The sequence below is a fragment of the Fistularia commersonii genome, chromosome 1, assembly GCF_037954325.1.
Source record: "Fistularia commersonii isolate RoL2024-O1a breed Wild chromosome 1, RoL_Fcom_v1.0, whole genome shotgun sequence".
In the NCBI taxonomy this organism is placed as follows: Eukaryota; Metazoa; Chordata; class Actinopteri; order Syngnathiformes; family Fistulariidae; genus Fistularia; species Fistularia commersonii.
In genome coordinates this window covers 8756027-8773651 of record NC_141284.1, presented here as the reverse complement: position 1 = coordinate 8773651, position 17625 = coordinate 8756027, and the positions used below count along the sequence as shown (strand labels likewise).

General features: G+C 43.2%; 1 protein-coding gene across 4 annotated transcripts in view; it reads right to left on the bottom strand.

Moving 5' to 3' along the window:
- nlgn1 (neuroligin 1) overlaps nt 1-17625 on the bottom strand; it is a 245531-nt gene that overhangs the window by 143917 nt on the left and 83989 nt on the right. The window lies entirely within an intron of this gene.

Genomic DNA, 17625 nt, shown 5'->3' with positions numbered 1-17625 from the left:
CACACCTTCTGCTAACAGGTGCAACTGCTGTACAGACAGTGGCTCAGTACATAGCCGCCCTCCGGTCACTTTCCATTAAATGCGCATCGGTTGTTAAAACATCTTCACAGTGACAAAACCAAACTTGACATTGGAGAAGGCTAATACATTAGCAGTAAAAGGTGGAAGCTGCTGTAACCAACATTTGGTTGTTTCTGGTTGAACTGTGTCAATACTGTCATGCCACATCAACACATCTACTTCCAAGACAATCCACTGTTGACAGCCTCTACCAGGTTGGTGACTTACACCAGAGACAACATTCCTGTGCCAGGATACTTGCATGCTCAAGTAAACATGGACAACAGTACCACCATATTCTTCAAAGTGGAGAGAAGGATGGCACTGTTTGGTATGGATTCACTGCCCTGGACCTGTACTTCAGAGGTGATACTGGAGTCGCCGCTCACACCAATGATGTCTACAGATGCTAAAACACAGACTGATTTGGACGCTCCTGACATTGGATGTGTAAAGAACGTTGTGCATAAAGTGAAGCGTACCTCTACCATCACACTACTGCGTTCAGGACCTGAGCCGTCTGCCTTTTGTAAGCTCAGACTCTGAGCTGGATCACTTGCTGAGGGGCTGGAGTCATAGAGAGGATTGATGCTTCTGTCTGGGTTTCTCACATCGTGGTCACTACTAACATAAAAGTGGTTGAATCTGAATGTGTGCTGATCTATGAAAACCAACCAAGGCGGTGGTCACTGATAGGTATCCACTGCCTCCCATTGATCTCGAAAATGCAAACTATCAGTTGCCTCTTCACGAGAACAGTGGAGATCTCTGCTTTCATTACACACAAGGGTTTCTTCAGGTTTTGCAGGGTGCCCTATGGCTTCACACCGTTTGCCTTTCAAAAAATGATGGCGTCAATTCTAGAATGTGTACCTGTCGCACAAAACTTTCAAGATGACCTGATCATCTATGGAGTCACACCTGCTGACCATGATGTAGCCTCAGATATGTTCTGTGAAAACTAAATGAGGCTGGTTAAGTTCTGAACGACAAGTGCCATTTCAAGCAAACTACATTGTGTTTCCTTGGTCATGTCAACACTGCAGAAGGGATACTCCCCAACCAAGCACATGTTAATGCAATCATGAATAAAGTCATCAAGTTCAGCAGGCTGGATTAAAAAGCCCAGTGCGCTGCATATGGCCCATAGTTTGCCCATGCCTGTTGTAATGCATCGCTGCATCTCTTGGTAGTAAATATACTTTACTCTACAGATAAGGAAAGATAAGGAGTTATCAATTTATCTATTATCTACATCTTATCCTACACTTAGGGTTGCAAGGGAGGTTGGAGCCTATCCCAGCTGTCATTGGGCATGAAGGCACACCCTGGACTTGTCACCAGTCAACCGAAGAGCCACATATATAGTCAAATAACCATTCACTCTTAATCACACACAAGGGCAATTTTCCCAATATTTTTTTCAATTAACCTTTTTTTCGACAGTCGGAGGAAACCCACACAGGCATAGGGATGAAATGCAAATGCACACAGAATGATCCCCTGTCAATTGGAAAACCACTTTAAGAAGCCCCACAGGCCACTACAAATATCTGGTGATGCCTTTTGGACTGGAGAACAGCACTGCTGTTTTCCATAGTTTTATGAATAGGGTCTTTCCCCCTGTTATTGAATGAATTAGTAATTGGCTGTATTGTATCTTCATTTACTCAAAGAATAGATCTGACCACTGTTATCACATTCGCCAAGTGCTCTCCATTCTTGTCCAGAACAATCTATTTCTCAAGGCAGAGAAGTGCCAATTCGATCTCACTAAAGGGGAATTTTTTGGTTACTGGATAGGCGCTCAAGGAGACAGCATGGATCGCCGCAAGATTGAGGCAGTAGTAAACTGGCATAAATCCTGTTGTGTAAAGAAACTCCAGCGCTTTCTGGGGTTTTCCAACTTCTACCGTCAGCTTATTCAGAATAACAGTGGGATTTTCACCCCCCTGACATCCCTGCTCTGAAATGGACCCAAGGCCCTGATTTGGACATTAGAGGCAAATGCTGCAGTTGACTCCCTGAAATAGGCCTTCACCACTGGCCCCATGCTGAGATTACCAGACCTGTCTGGGCAGTTTATCAGAGGGACCTTACAACAAACCCACCTTCCTTCAACCCTGTGTGGGGTTGAAGGAACTACTATGTGCTTTTTGGACTGTCTGATGGAGCCAGAGAATCCAGAGGAAGCCCAAACATCGCAATGCAAACTCCTCACAGAAAGAATCCCTGTCTGAATTGAACTAACCTTCCTGGTTCTTGCTGTACTGCATAAATAAGATAAGATAAGATAAGATAAGATAAGATAAGATAAGATAAGATAAGATAAGATAAGATAAGATAAGATAAGATAAGATAAGAACAACTTTATTTATCCCGAAGGAAATTGTTGTGCCAGAGTTTCAAGCAAAACATAACAATAATAGATAATAGTAGGAAGGAGGGAGAATAAGAAATACAATAAAATATAAAGTGTCAAAGTTCAGGCTATCAAGTGTTTTAAGGTATTAAAAAAAAAAAAAAAAAAAAAAAGATTGAATTTTCCCTTCGGCTTAAGGAAGAGGAATTAAAAAGTCTGATAGTCTGAGGTAGGAAAGACCTCCGGGGCGTTCAGTGGAGCACTGGAACCAGGCATGAGGTTTTCCACCGGTCAGGAACAACCATCTGGATCAGGCTCAGGTTGAAGAGATATGTGAAGATCCCACACAGCTGAGAGGCACATCCTTTCAGCACTCTGGGGCTAAGTCCGTCAGGGCCAGCGGCTTCCCTGGGACGAAGGCGACTGAACTCTCTTCTCACCTCCTCAGCGGTGAAGGTGACAGGAGGGGGTGTAGAGAGTCCCAGTGGGGGGCAGGAGGGCTGAGGTGTTGACGAGACGTCGTCCAGGGAAGCAGAAGAAGTGCGTGGGGGAGGGGGGAAAGTCTTAGAGGTGAGGGGTGAATAAGAATAAGAATAAGAATAAGAACAACTTTATTAATCCCGAAGGAAATTGCTGTGCCAGAGTTACAGAAAATATAACAGTAATAAATAATAAAAGAAAGGCAGAATTAGAAATAAAAATAAACTATAAACTATGAAGTGTCTCAGTGAAACTATAAAGTGTCTTAGTAAGCAGTGATAAAACTATAAGTGTCTTAGTAACAAGTGAGGTAAGGAGTGCACAATAGTATGATAGAAGGGAACATTGTAGTGTAGCTGTTATAAGATGAGATGAAATATTGCACAGTGTAGCTGTTATGAGATGAAATATTGCACAGTTTCTGAATATTGCACAGAAATGAGATATTGCACATTTTTGTTTGTTTTTAGGTTAAAGAGAGGTTTTTATGGTTGCCGGCGGCTGAATGGAGAGGAATTAAAAAGTCTGATCGCCTCAGGGAGGAAAGACCTCCTGTGGCGTTCAGTGGAGCTCCTCGGTGGTATCAGTCTACGGCTGAAAGAGCTCTGACAGGACGTCAGTGTGGCATGCAGGGGGTGATGGATGTTGTCCATGATGCTGAGGAGCTTCTTCAGCATCCTCCTCTCTGACACCTGCACCACAGACTCCAGCTCCACGCCCAGGACAGATCCAGCTCTCCTGATGAGCTTGTTGAGTCTGTTAGCGTCAGCTGTCTTGAGCCTGCTGCCCCAGCACACAACAGCGTAGAAGATGACGCTGGACACCACCGAGTGGCAGAACATCTGCAGCATGGTCCTGCAGACATTGAAAGATCTGAGCCTCCTGAGGAAGAACAGGCGGCTCTGACCCTTCTTGAAGATGGCGTTGGTGTTAATAGTCCAGTCCAGTTTATTGTCCAAGTGGACACCCAGGTACTTATAACTGTCCACAATGTCCACCTCTGTACCCCTGATGGTGACTGGGGTCGGATGGGTCCTCTGTTTCCTGAAATCCACCACCAGCTCCTTTGTCTTTGTGACATTGAGCTGGAGGTGGTTCAGTCCACACCACTCCACAAACCTGTCCACCACGCTCCTGTACTCCTCCTCCTGGCCTCTGTTGATGCAGCCCACGATGGCAGAGTCATCTGAGAATTCCTGCAGGTGGCAGGACTGCGAGGAGAACCTGAAGTCTGAGGTGTAGAGCGTGAACAGGAAGGGAGACAGGACTGTCCCCTGTGGAGCCCCCGTGCTGCTCACAATGGTGTCCGATGCGATGTTCCCCAGCCTCACGTACTGCGGCCGACCTGTGAGGTAGTTGTTGATCCAGGCCGCGAGTGGAGCATCTACCTGCATGTCCAGAAGCTTCCTGTTCAGCAGGGCAGGTCGAATGGTGTTAAAAGCACTGGAGAAGTCAAAGAACATGACTCTCACAGTGCTTCCTGCCTCCTCCAGGTGTGTGTAGATTCTGTGCAGCAGGAAGATGATGGCGTCTTCCACTCCTATCCGTGGCTGGTATGCGAACTGCAGGGGGTCCAGCGAAGGTCCGACGACTGTGCGAAGGTGCCTCAGGACGAGCCTCTCCAGCAACTTCATGACGTGTGATGTCAGGGCCACTGGTCTGTAGTCGCTGTGTGTGCTGGGATGCTTCACCTTGGGCACTGGAACCAGGCATGAGGTTTTCCACGGGTCGGGGACAACCATCTGGGTCAGGCTCAGGTTGAAGAGATGTGAGAAGATCCCACACAGCTGAGAGGCACATCCTTTCAGCACTCTGGGGCTAAGGCCGTCAGGGCCAGCGGCTTCCCTGGGACGGAGGCGGCTGAACTCTCTTCTCACCTCCTCAGCGGTGAAGGCGAAAGGAGGGGTTGGAGAGAGTCCTATTGGGGGCAGGAGGGCTGAGGTGTTAACGAGACGTCGTCCAGGGAAGCAGAAGAGGTGCGTGGGGGAGGGGGAAAGCTCCTTAAAGTGAGGGGTGAGGGCACAGGGGGAGGAAAGTCCTGAGAGGAGCTGGGGGGAGGGTGGGCGGAGGAACCTTCATCAAATCTGTTAAAAAACAGGTTTAGTTTGTTTGCCTCATGCAGGTCTCCTTCCATCATCTGGATTGCTTGTTTTCCATGGCCAGTGATGGTTTTCAACCCACTCCACACCTCCCTCATGTTGTTCTGCTGGAGTTTGCTCTCCAGCTTCCTCCTGTAACTGTCCTTTCCCTCTGCGATCTTCTCCCTCAGCTCAGTCTGCACCTTCTTGAGTTCCTCTTTGTCTCCACTCCTGAATGCCGCCTTCTTCCTGTTCAGCGTGTCCTTAATGTCCTTAGTCACCCAGGGTTTGTTGTTTGAGAAACAACGCACAGTCTTGGTGGGGATGATGTTGTCCGTGCAGAAGTTAACATAGTCAGTTATACAGTCGGAGAGTTTTCTGATGTCGTCTCCCTGGTCTTCGCAGAGCACATCCCAGTCCGTCGTCTCGAAGCATCCCTGAAGAGTCAGTTCTGCCTCCTGTGACCACCTCCGGACAGTTCTGGTGATCACAGGTTGCTGCTGGACTTCAGGAACATAGCGAGGCTTCAAGTGGACCAGGTTGTGGTCTGCCCTGCCCAGAGCAGGGAGAGCTGTGCAGCTGTATGCGTCCTTGGCATTAGCATACAGCAGGTCCAGAGTTTTATTGTGTCTTGTCTCGCAGTCCACAAACTGTTTGAACGTGGGCAGAGATGATGACAGGGTGGCGTGGTTGAAATCCCCAGAGATGGCTATGAAGGCACTGGGGTGCCGGGTCTGGAGTCTCGCGACCGCGGAGCTGATAACGTCATTAGCCCGCGGTGCATCGGCAGACGGTGGGATGTAAACAGTGATCATGATTGCGTGGGAAAACTCTCTGGGCAGATAGTATGGCCGGAGACTCACCGCCAACAGTTCGATGTCCGGGCAGCAAACACGCTCCTTCACCGTAACGTGTCCGGGGTTGCACCACTTGTTGTTTACAAACACAGCGACACCTCCTCCCTTCTTCTTGCCGCTTGCCGCTGGGACAACTCCGGTCCCCTCGCACCAACTGAAAGCCGGGTAAACTCACCACAGAGTCCGGTATGTTGTTGTTTAACCAAGTCTCTGTGAAGCACAACACCGAGGCCTCACGAAACACACCGTCACTCCGTGTGAGTGCTGTTAACTCCTCCAACTTGTTGCCCAGCGATCTCACGTTTCCCATCACAATGGAGGGGAGATACGGTCTGTATCTCCTCTTCCTCACCCACCGTCTCCTCCCGGCCCTGCAGCCCCGGTATTTCCTCCGTAGCTCCTTAGGGATTTCGTGCCTCTCCCCCATCTCGCCGCTGTGTCGAAGCTCCATCAGCTGGTCCCGGGTGTAAACAATGGGGCCATTGCGCCAGGACCGGGATTCGGCTCGAAAAAAAGTGCTCCAAGCACCGCGAAAACAAGAAAGAGCGAATGGAGCATCATCTAGTATTGTGGCAAAAACTAAACTAAACTTAACTAAATTGTCACTAAGAAGAAGAGTGGATAAAAATTAAAAAGAAAAGTAGAAGATTTATGAGAGAGAGAGACACTCGGTGAGGAGCAACTCTGGCAGGCAGCCGCCCGAGGCAGCGCTGGAAGTTCCCTTGTGAGGGCACAAGGGAAGGAAAGTCCTGAGCGGAGCTGAAGGGAGGGTGAGCAGAGGCTTCTTCATCAAATCTGTTGAAAAACAGGTTTAGTTTGTTGGCCTCATGCAGGTCTCCTACCATCATCTGGCTTGCTTGTTTTCTAGGCCAGTGATGGCTTTCAACCCACTCCACACCTCCCTCATGTTGTTCTGCTGGAGTTTGCTCTCCAGCTTCCTCCTATAACTGTCCTTGCCCTCTGCAATCTTCCCCCTCAGCTCAGTCTGCACCTTCTTCAGCTCCTCTTTATCTCCTCTCCTGAATGCCGCCTTCCTCCCGTTCAGCGTGTCCTTAATGTCCTTAGTCACCCAGGGTTTGTTATTTGTGAGACAGCGCACCATTTTAGTAGGGATGATGTTGTCAGTGCAGAAGTTCACATAGTCAGTAATGCAGGCAGAAAGTTTTTTAATGTCCTCTCCCTGATCTTTGCAGAGCACATCCTAGTCAGTCGTCTAAAAGCATCCCTGAAGAGTCAGTTCTGCCTCCTGTGACCACCTTTAGACAGTTCTGGTGATCACAGGTTGCCGCTGGACTTCAGGAACATAGCGAGGCTTCAAGTGGACCAGATTGTGGTCTGCCCTGCTCAGAGAAGGGAGAGCTGTGCAGGTGTATGCGTCTGTGGCATTTGCATACAGTAGGTCCAGGGTTTTATTGTCTCTAGTCTTGCAGTCCACAAACTGTTTGAAAGTGGGCAGAGAAGATGACAGTGTGGTGTGGTTAAAATCCCCAGAGATGGCAATGAAGGCACTGGGGTGCTGAGTCTGAATGACGTCATTATCCCGCAGACGGAACGGGAGACAGTGGGATATAAACCATTATGATGATGGCGTGGGAAAACTCTCTGGGCAGATAGTACGGCCGGAGACTCATTGCCAACAGTTCGATGTCCGGGCTGCACACACGCTCCTTCACCGTGATGTGTCCGGGGTGCACCACTTGTTGTTTACAAACACAGCGACACCTCCTCCTTTCTTCTTGCCGCTGCCGGCACAACTCCGGTCCCCTCGCACCAACTGAAAGCCGGGTAAACTCACCACAGAGTCCGGTATGTTGCTATTTAGCCAAGTCTCTGTGAAGCACAACACCGAGGCCTCACGAAACACACCGTCGCTCCGTGTGAGTGCTGTTAACTCCTCCAACTTGTTGCCCAGCGATCTCACGTTTCCCATCACAATGGAGGGGAGATACGGTCTGTATCTCCTCTTCCTCAGCCACCGTCTCCTCCCGGCTCTGCAGCCCCCGTATTTCCTTCGTAGCTCCTTAAGGATTTCGTGCCTCTCCCCGATCCCGCCGCTGCATCTCAGCTCCATCAGCTGATCCTAGGTGTAAACAATGGAGCCGTTGCGCTGCTCTGCCAGGACCGGGATCCAGCTCGAAAAAAGTGCTCCAAGCACCGCAAAATCAAGAAATAGCGAATGGAGCAACATCTCTTGTTTTGGTAAATTCTTAACTAAATTGTTACTAAAGCAAGAAGAAGTAAATAGAAAAATAGAAGTAGAGAATTTAGGAAAAAGAGACACTAAGGTGAGGAGAAACTCTGGCAGGCAGCTGCCCGAGACAGCGCCAGAAGTAGAAGCATTCTACTAGCATAGAAGAAGAAATCATTGTAATAACAAATTAAAAGAACTTACAATAGCTTAACAAGACTCAGAACTCATGCAAAACCAACCAAAAAGGTCTTCAGTTTTGCTTGTACAATGAATGGAAAATGTTTGCCTGGTGTCAAGAAGCAAACATGTTCCACAGAGTTAGTGTGCAAAGAGAACAGGGCCTCTTGCTTTATGGACCTTGGGGTCACAACACTACTGGATATGGACTACTTTATATACTGCTCAAAAAAATAATCCAGACAAACGGCCATTTCAATCAGCAAAATGTGATAAAATAAAATGCATGGATACATGCATGTTCATGTATTTTAATGGCAAGGCGGGTCTGATTGTCCAATCCTTGGACCTTCTCAAGTCTATCCAAGAATATAAGATGATCCAGTGTAAAAAGTTGACTATGACTTCAAATACTAAGCCACATATTTACTTTTGAGGGCCAAAATGTGATCCAGTCAAGCTTAGCTAGTTAAGTCAGACTTCTGCTTGGACTTCAAAATACAAACAAAATCAATGCATTACTACTGTGCATAAAATGAAAGGACACAAAATAAACCAAGATAAACATAACAGTATCAGGGGTTGCTTACATGAGAATACTAGAGTAGTCTTTAAAGACAGTGAAATGCTGGCTGGTAAAATGAAAGCAAGCTTTTATGGGTCAATTTAGTCTGAAAAAAATGTTTGCACAAATAAAACAGGATTCATGCCTGCAGCCCTTTTGAAATCTGCTCTCAAAAAATATGTATGTGTAAAATTGAGTTAAACATGCCATTAATTTCAAGAAAACTATAGCAATCACCTCGCAGCTCAACTTTTTTTTCTTCATTACAACAAAGAAAGCCACAAGAGGGGACTCGTTCATTGAGATCCATAGTTTCAGGGCTTAAAAACATAGGGGGCATTACTCTTTCAGCTTAACATTTATAATGATACAAAGAATAACGAAAAAACAAAGAAAAATAAATAAATAAAGACAGTCTATTACAGTTTCATTATCATCTTTTTGCATTTTTTTCTATCTCAACTGCAGAGTCACTGGATTGGTGGTTACATAATGTGAAGAAAGTTAAGTTTGATTGAGCTGTATAAACCCTTGTACAATCTTCTAAAAAGGGCAAGTCATTCATTTTTTTTTTTGACAAGCAACATTTTTTCTTCATGCTTTGGATTGGAAAATAGGGAATAAAGGATAAGAAGGAGAGAAGGTTCTGTTCTGACTAATTGTCAAAGCAGGAGATCAATATCTGACTAAAGAGAAGAGACCATAGCTCAATGACGAAGACTGCCAATTGGTATCCCGAGTTTAAATGTTCCCTTGGATTACTTTTATTTCCTCTTCAGCACCACTTTTGGGATCTCAATTTGGCTGGGATGCAAATATCATGGACATTTATTTTGAGTCAATTTAGGATTCAAATTATTATAAAAATTAATTAAATATAAACTATATAACTATAATAAATCAATTAAAATACACAACGTTACTTCTCCCTTGACAAATTTGACTGTAGTGTCAAAATGTCAAAATATGTAATATCAAAAATTGTCAAAAGCCAGGAAGTTACAGTTTCAGACACTTCCAAAAAATTATAAATGCAGCCTGCTATCAACTCTTAGAATTGACCTATTAGCTATAAGTTTGGCCATAATATTTTTTTTTCCATAGTATAGAGAACTGCTTTATGTCTTTTTGACCTGTGTGCGATACCTGCTAACAATAGTGCTCCATATCACTTGACCTTCAAATTTGCTACAATTGTGAACATTGGGTACATCTGTTGGAGCCATTCTTCCAGCTTGGGGGTTACTGCTCCCAGTGGCTATCTCTTGCCACTTCTCTACCACCATTATATCCGATTGGTTCACTAACACCAGTTTGTTCATCTGGACCTTGAAGTACCTCAGTGTCTTGGCTTGGGTTTTGTGGATTACTTTTGGATGTATCTTCCGCCTCAATCCTGGTACCTCCAGCCCATACTATGCAAAGATGTCTCTGTGTATGATGTTAGCCACATGATTATGATGCTCCATGCATGCCTTGCCTGCTAAGTATCTTATACCCAGCTGTTATGTGCTGGATTGTCTCAGGGGTGCCTTTGCACAGCCTGCCCCTGGAGTCTTTTCTGGTGTGGCAGCCCCTGGGCTTGGTTCAAGGGATGCTCTTTTGTGGCCATGATAATTGTCTCTGTGCTGTCATTCAACCGTCTTTTTCAACTACTGGTATGGTTTTGCAATATCAACCACTCCCTCAAGCTCTCCACTGGAACTAAAGAAGCCTCTCGGATAAGGAGTGAAACGTCTTCAAGTGAAGAAATTCAAGTCCAGTTGCCACAACAAGAAGATTTTGACAAGAATCCTTCATGACCTGTATGACTGAGAACCGCCATAGACATAGGCTGGTTAAAATACCAAAGTGACATGAAATAAATGGTGCTTTTAAAAAAATATTTTTGTTGAATTCCAAGATGTTAATTTCTTCTTCGTCTTCTCCTTTCGGCTTTTCCCTTCAGGAGTCACCACAGTGAATCAACCTTCTCCATCTAACCCTATTCTCTGTATCCTCCTCTCTCGCAACATCTACCTTCATATCCTCTCTCATTGCATCCATAAATCTTCTCTTTCATCTTCCTCGGGAGCTCCTGCCTGGCACCTCCAATTCCAGCATCCCTCTACAAAAATATTCACTCTCCCTCCTCTGTACATGACTGAACCATCTCAGTCTGTCTCAGTCAATTTTATTTTTACAAAATGTCTTTGTACATTACTCAGTCATGTATGTATATCTTAGGGAATGGAGAAAACTTGCTGAGATTGTCTGGTGTTTTTGAAAGACTAACTTATTGATGTATTTTTAAATTAGTTTCCAAAGGAGGCATGGTGACAGTATTGTGCACATTATTCATGACTCATTCAGGAACAACACAAACAAAGGTTCAGATTGTGATTGTATCCCTATTTAATATCTATTTAAGTACTATTTCTGTCTGCTGCATTCCCCTGTCAGATATTGTATGTCTAAAGACTGTGACAGCCAGAAGAAAAAGAAGGAGCGAGTGATATATATTTTCAAATCAGGGTTGTTAATATTTCCAACGCCTGAGTGGGAGGAGGCTGGAAGTCTCTCTTTCTGGATGTTGGTAGTGGAATGCAGGTTGAGAGTAGGGCCGCAGACTAATTGCCCAGAACATGGTGGTGTGATAAAATGACAAGCAGTTCAGATGGATGGTTGCATTGAATAGAACCAGTTCAACACCATAAAAGCTAATTATTGCCAGACAGAGTTGCCCTTTCCACTGTCCCATTTGGAAAAGAGCAGAGAGAAAAACACTGTTAAAAACAATGAACAAGTGAATAACCTGCTGCAATAAAGACCTATCTAGTAACAATTAGTCCACAGTGCTGCTAATGAGAAAGCTGAGGTAAACCAATAGACAAAATTTAATTGTAGTTGATGCCATTGTCCTGTAAAGGCCTCAGTACTCAGCCTTGCCAATAATCGGTAAATCATCCCAGCGTCATCAGTGTGTTACAGAGAGGGACAAAGAAACAAGCACTCCTTATTGGCGGGGTGTGAATAATAAAGGCTTGAGTCATGATTTCTGATACCACTGAAATGACTGACCTGGTACAATGTGGAGGAAGGCTTCTACAAGAGTGCAGCTACGTCAAGTCAGTAATTGTTGTAATACACATAACACTCATTATATTGTGTAGATACAGTCAATCTGAAAAGTGCTCACAGCACTTCAACTATTCCTTGTTGCAAAATGGAATAAATACATTTTTCCGTCAAATATCTTCACAAATCAACCAAGAATGACACCAATTTTTTTCAGTGTTTGCAAAAAAATAAAATAAAATAAAAAATTCCCATGTACATTAGTGATCACGGACCATGCTCAAAACTCTATTGATGCACCTTTGGCAGTCTAAAGTCTTCTTTGATATGATGCCACACCTATCTTTGGGTAGTTTTTTTTTCCAATTCCTCCACGCGAAACCCCTAAAGCTTCATCATTTGGCAGCATTGGTGCGCAGCCATTTCCAGATCTCTCCAGAGATGTTCAATACTTAAATACATGTGACTTCTCAGCTTTTAATTTTTAATAAATGTGCAAAAATCATTGTCATTATGGGGTATTGTGGGTAGAAATATGGTGGAAAAAATGAATGTAATCAATTTTGGAATGGATTATAAAGAATTCAATCTTTGCCTTGTGAAAACAGACAAGTTTCCTCTGCTAATCCAAAAGGAAGGCTTATTTAGTCCAGGTGTCGGCCGGATCACTTATATTTGTCCTTAAGAAATTCAGGCTCTAACACAGCTATACAGCAATACATACCTTTTTACTTCAAGCTCCTTTATAATGTCTACGGTCCTTACACTAGGCCACACCCTAGTGCAAGCCCCCATTTAAAAAGAAAACTATCGATCAATTGATCGATCAATCCATCCATCCTACCATCCATCCATCTACCTATCTATCTAATAATATGTGTAGCTGCCGCTGAACTATGAGATACAATTAGTTATGGAACTAAAACTGTATTGTACCAAAAACCCTTGATTGGTTGGATTTGACTTTTTCATCAGAAACACTTGGGACAAACAATAAAAACAGACATTGCAAAGTGAATAAAGAGAAGAAAGATAAGCACAATGAGTTGACAACATAGAAATATAACTCACAGAATTCTACCTGTGTGAATTAGAGTCCATTCTGATAGGGGCATCCTTAAGAGAGGAAAAGAGTGGCAATTCCAGCAGGCCCAGTCTGAAATGAGGGGCAATGAGATTTGAAGCTGCTCATTACTATTACCTTGCACAGCAAGGATGCCACTTCTATAGGACAAAACCCTAGCCAGACCATTACATGTGGTAAGCACACTTGAATAAATAAAGTAGGGGAAGAGACGATGCCAGCTCTGTAATGTACTATAATATCATGTAAATTCTCCATCGCTTGCACTAAATGCTGACCAATTAGATGATTAAATGCCAAAGAGATAGATAACTTGTATGGTGAAGCTGTGCACAGTGGTGCTGTAAAAACCCACGAAAAAAAACGCAAAGACAATGAAAGTAGAACATTTGGTTGTTTCTTATATATAATACATTTTCATACATTTTTGCCGATGGAAAACACAAAGTGAAGACAATCCCATTTGGGGGTGGCACGGTTGGGCAGTGGTTAGTGCTTCTGCCTCAAAAAAAGTGGGTCCCTGTTTCAATTCTGACAGTGGTCATTCTGTGGGGATTTTGCATGCTCTTCCTATGTCTGCGTTGGTTTTCTTTGGGTTCTCCAGCTTCCTTTCTCAATTATAAAATATAGTGAGTCAATCAGAGACCCCAAATTGCCCAGATGTGTGAATGAGGGAGTGAATGGATATGTCTTTAATTCTGGCCTAGTTATTGACTGGTGATTGGTTCAGGGCGAGCCTCCCCAGAAGCTCCCGCATCCCAGCCCCTTTAGATTGCACCTCTTTCCGTTAAGTGCTAAGTGAGCCCATGTGGCAGCTTGTCCGTATGATGGAAGTTAGTTCAAATCAAGTTTTCCCAAACTCAATTCTGTTCATTCTCAAAGGTCACTTCAAAACACTACCTAATCATGATGAATTAAAATGATTAGAAATACAATCAATATAATTGTATGTCACCCCTACTTTTATCACCTTTTGTCTCCTCTATACAGAATATTAGAGTTGTCACAAGCGCACACATTTGAGTGCTGCTTGCATTTGTATGCAGTCATAAAAGGTTAGCAAGGTTGTCCATAGCAACGGGATAAGGAGTCTGCCATTCCACAACTTCTAAATTAACTTTCATAACAGTGCCTGGGCCCTGGCTGACAGACAAGAAGCAACACAATGGAGTAAACTGATTCTTAGTTACCCAACTGGACCAAAAAAATCAGGAAGAAAGTCTAATTGGCTGACTTGGTTCTGCATTGACGCCAAGCATATTGAAAGTTTTTGTTTTTTTCTTTGGAATAAGTGATTGTGATTTTTTTAAGAATTGTATTTTATTTTAAGGTTAATATATTTTTTCTCCTTCAGTTTTGTTTGGCATTGCCCAATATATTTGAAATGGAGCACAGCGCATACCAAATAATAACACCAACAAGTGTTGGAATTATTTCAAACATAATATGTGTTCCAGTGAAAAGACAACCAAGAAACATAATTTTAACCATTGGCTGGAAATAATTTGATAGTGGTTAGATGACTTAAGATAGTGGTTTAGATTACTCAATTTGGTTAATCAATTTTCTGTTAAAGTACAGGAAATTGATTTTCAGCCAATTTTTCAAAGTTGCAATTAAAAAAAACAAAAACTAATTGATAGCAATAGACAGACCCAAAAATGAGCTGATGTGACACAAGCCAACTTGAATCAAATGAATGGTCATTTGTATTTGATATATCTTGAGAGTTTCAAAATGATATTTTTAATTGAAAACCTGTCAGGTGAAATTTCAGCCACAAATTAGGGAACAATTACAGATGCAAAGGTATTTACCATGGCAGGAGGGGTTGAGTTTTTAAGTGGAACATGGGCTTATTTAATATTTTGTAAAGTTTTTTATAATACTGTTAAATCCTTGACAATGCTGCTTCATTCCCCTACTCAGCCACATTTAAATAGTAATGCCAGATTGTGCCAGGGTACCACTACGCTTATAAGGACAAATTAAGGATTTCGTTACTGATGAAGGTTACCTTGGAGGGACATTGTGATGATTATTAATGACCTTCATATGAGTTCTTCCACAACTCATTGCAGTTACCTGTCACACCATAAATCATTTTATTTCAAGGTTTAAAGCAGTAAATGAAAATATATAAAAAACATGGATACAATGAACAAAACAACAAAAAAGGCAAAACAAAAAGTGACACTCACAGGCTAGGAGCAAAAAAAAATATGATTGAGTGTCCCTTAAAATGGAGGACTTTTATGATGATTGTCATTTAACTGAATCTTTCACAGCAGCAATTTGGCAAGGTGGTTAGCATTTCTGCTTCACAGCAATAAGGTCCCTGGCTTGGTTCTGAAAATTAGCCCTTCTGTTTCTCTCATGTCTGCATATGTTGCTTCTGGGTTTTCTAGTTTTCCTCCAACAGAGAGGATGGGAGATGTTTAATTTGAGACCCTAAATTGCCCAGATGTGTGAATGTCTCTATATGTGGCCTGTTATCAACTGATATCTGGTCCAGGGTGTATCACACCTATAGACCGATGACAGGTGAGAGCAGATATCATAAATGATGAATGAAAGAATGTCGTTTCACTAGGGTCACTTCATTTTGTTGAGTTACAAAAAAAGAGAGCCATGGAACCTCAGATGTCTGAAAGGTTAAATAAATATCAAAAATGGTTGCAAATATCATAAATTCAAACTTTCCAGTCACTTACAAACATTCAGCCTATGTTTTTCCGGAAGGTGAAGAAGCTAGGGAGAACCCTCACAGGGAAAAGAACGCAAAATACAAAGTCCAGTCATCTACTGGATTGTGTATTTGAGATTAGTAAGGAGACAGGTCGTGGCCCAGCGCTTCACACTTCCACCTGACAGCACAAACGACCCAGGTTTAATTCCCACAGGAGGCCTCTTTGTGAAGAGTTTACATGTTCCTTCCTGTGTCTTTGGGCTCTCCATTTTTCACCCACGGTCTAAAAACATGCAGAAAATGAAAATTAGAAAATTGCTGCCTGGCACAATCAAGCTGTTTATCGATAAAAGGCTGAACCAGCCTTTTATTTTCAGTGTATGCTAGCGCCTTCCGCCTGGCTGCCCGCCCTGATCAGATTTCTTCCCTCGTTGGTGTGTGCCAGAGTGTTTCTATCTCGCTAACCGTCCCTGACCAGGCTTCTTCCTTCATTAGTGTATGCTTACGTCTTTCACCTAGCAGCCAGTCCCTGACCAGGCTTCTCCCTCATCTCCCCCATCGGTGTATGCTAGCATATACCCTGAGCACAAGATAATTAATATTATCATGAGATCAAAATTCATATTCACTATGTATGTGTATTGGGGATTGTAAAATCCTAAATCACATGTGTCAAACTCAAGGCCCGCAGACAAAATGTGGCCCCCACATCATTTTATGTGGCCCCGAGAACATCTTAAAAGGTCTGATTGTCTTAAAATAAATAAGTCAAATGTGTGTATTGACCATAAACAACATTTCCCACAATTTATGCTAATCATGTTACCTGCGAAGTGACGGCATCCAGCCACTAGATTGCGGTGAATCCACATCGGTGCAGTTTTCAACAAGTGGAATTGAGAAATTCAAGGGATCCCTAAATGTCCAGGAAGCAAAAAGTGAATGCAGGTGGAAGGCTGTTTCAAGTAAGATATGAAGGCGAATACATGTTTATGTTTCAAGGAGAAAAACCAGTATGTCTTGTACAACTTTAAATTCATGCTCAATTATTAGCACGATTATTCATTAACACATTATTACAATAACATTCATAAAGCGTAATGTCAAAAGCCTTATTAAGTGCATTGAGATGTCATGAGAGCAGGAGTACCTCAGCAGAGCAATGTGTCCTCAACCAAAACAACATTATGTGCACGGGCAACTCAGGATGGAAAAGTACAGATAAAAGAGTTCAGAAACTGTCAGACATGATCACTATAGAGGGCCTCAAGTAAAGAGCATGATTGCAGAAAAATGGACAGCAACTCCATTTACGATAAACAAAAAACAAACAAGTAGGTACTGAGAGTTCTTTAAGTATTTTGAAGAGCTAAAGAATAAAGAAATTAAAGGTAGGCAAGGGTAGAAGAGGGGACTATTGTAGACCACTAAGTAGCAGAGATTAGTAAAAGTGGAAAAGCAGTTGGTCCTGATGATATACCTGAGGAGGTGTGAAAGTGTCTTGGAGAGGCAGCGGTAGAGTTTCTGACTCAATTATTCAACAGGATCTTAGAGAGTGAGAAGATGCATGAAGAATGGAGACAAAGTGTGATGGGGACCATTTTTGAGAATAAGCGGGATGTGCAGAATTGCAGCAACTATTGAGGGATAAAGTTAATGAGCCATACATTGACGTTATGGGACAGAATAATGGAAACTAGACTGAGAGCAGAAGTCAGCATTTGTGACCAGCAGTATGGCTTTATGCCTAGAAAGAGTACTACAGATGCAGTATTTGCTTTGAGAATGCTAACAGAGAAGTACAGAGGCAGACCCTCCGATAAACCTTCAGCAAGGATTCTGATCACACTGCACTGTCAAGAAATCTTGGGATGTTTAAACAAGGTCAGAAATGTTTCTGAATCTTCTGTTGAATTTAGAACATTTGCTGCTGCATCTAGGTTGAACTCCTCCCCCCGTGCTTTAGAACACCTTTTTTCATATCCGGAACTAATTCAGGTCAGTCAAACCTGCCTACCCCAAGAG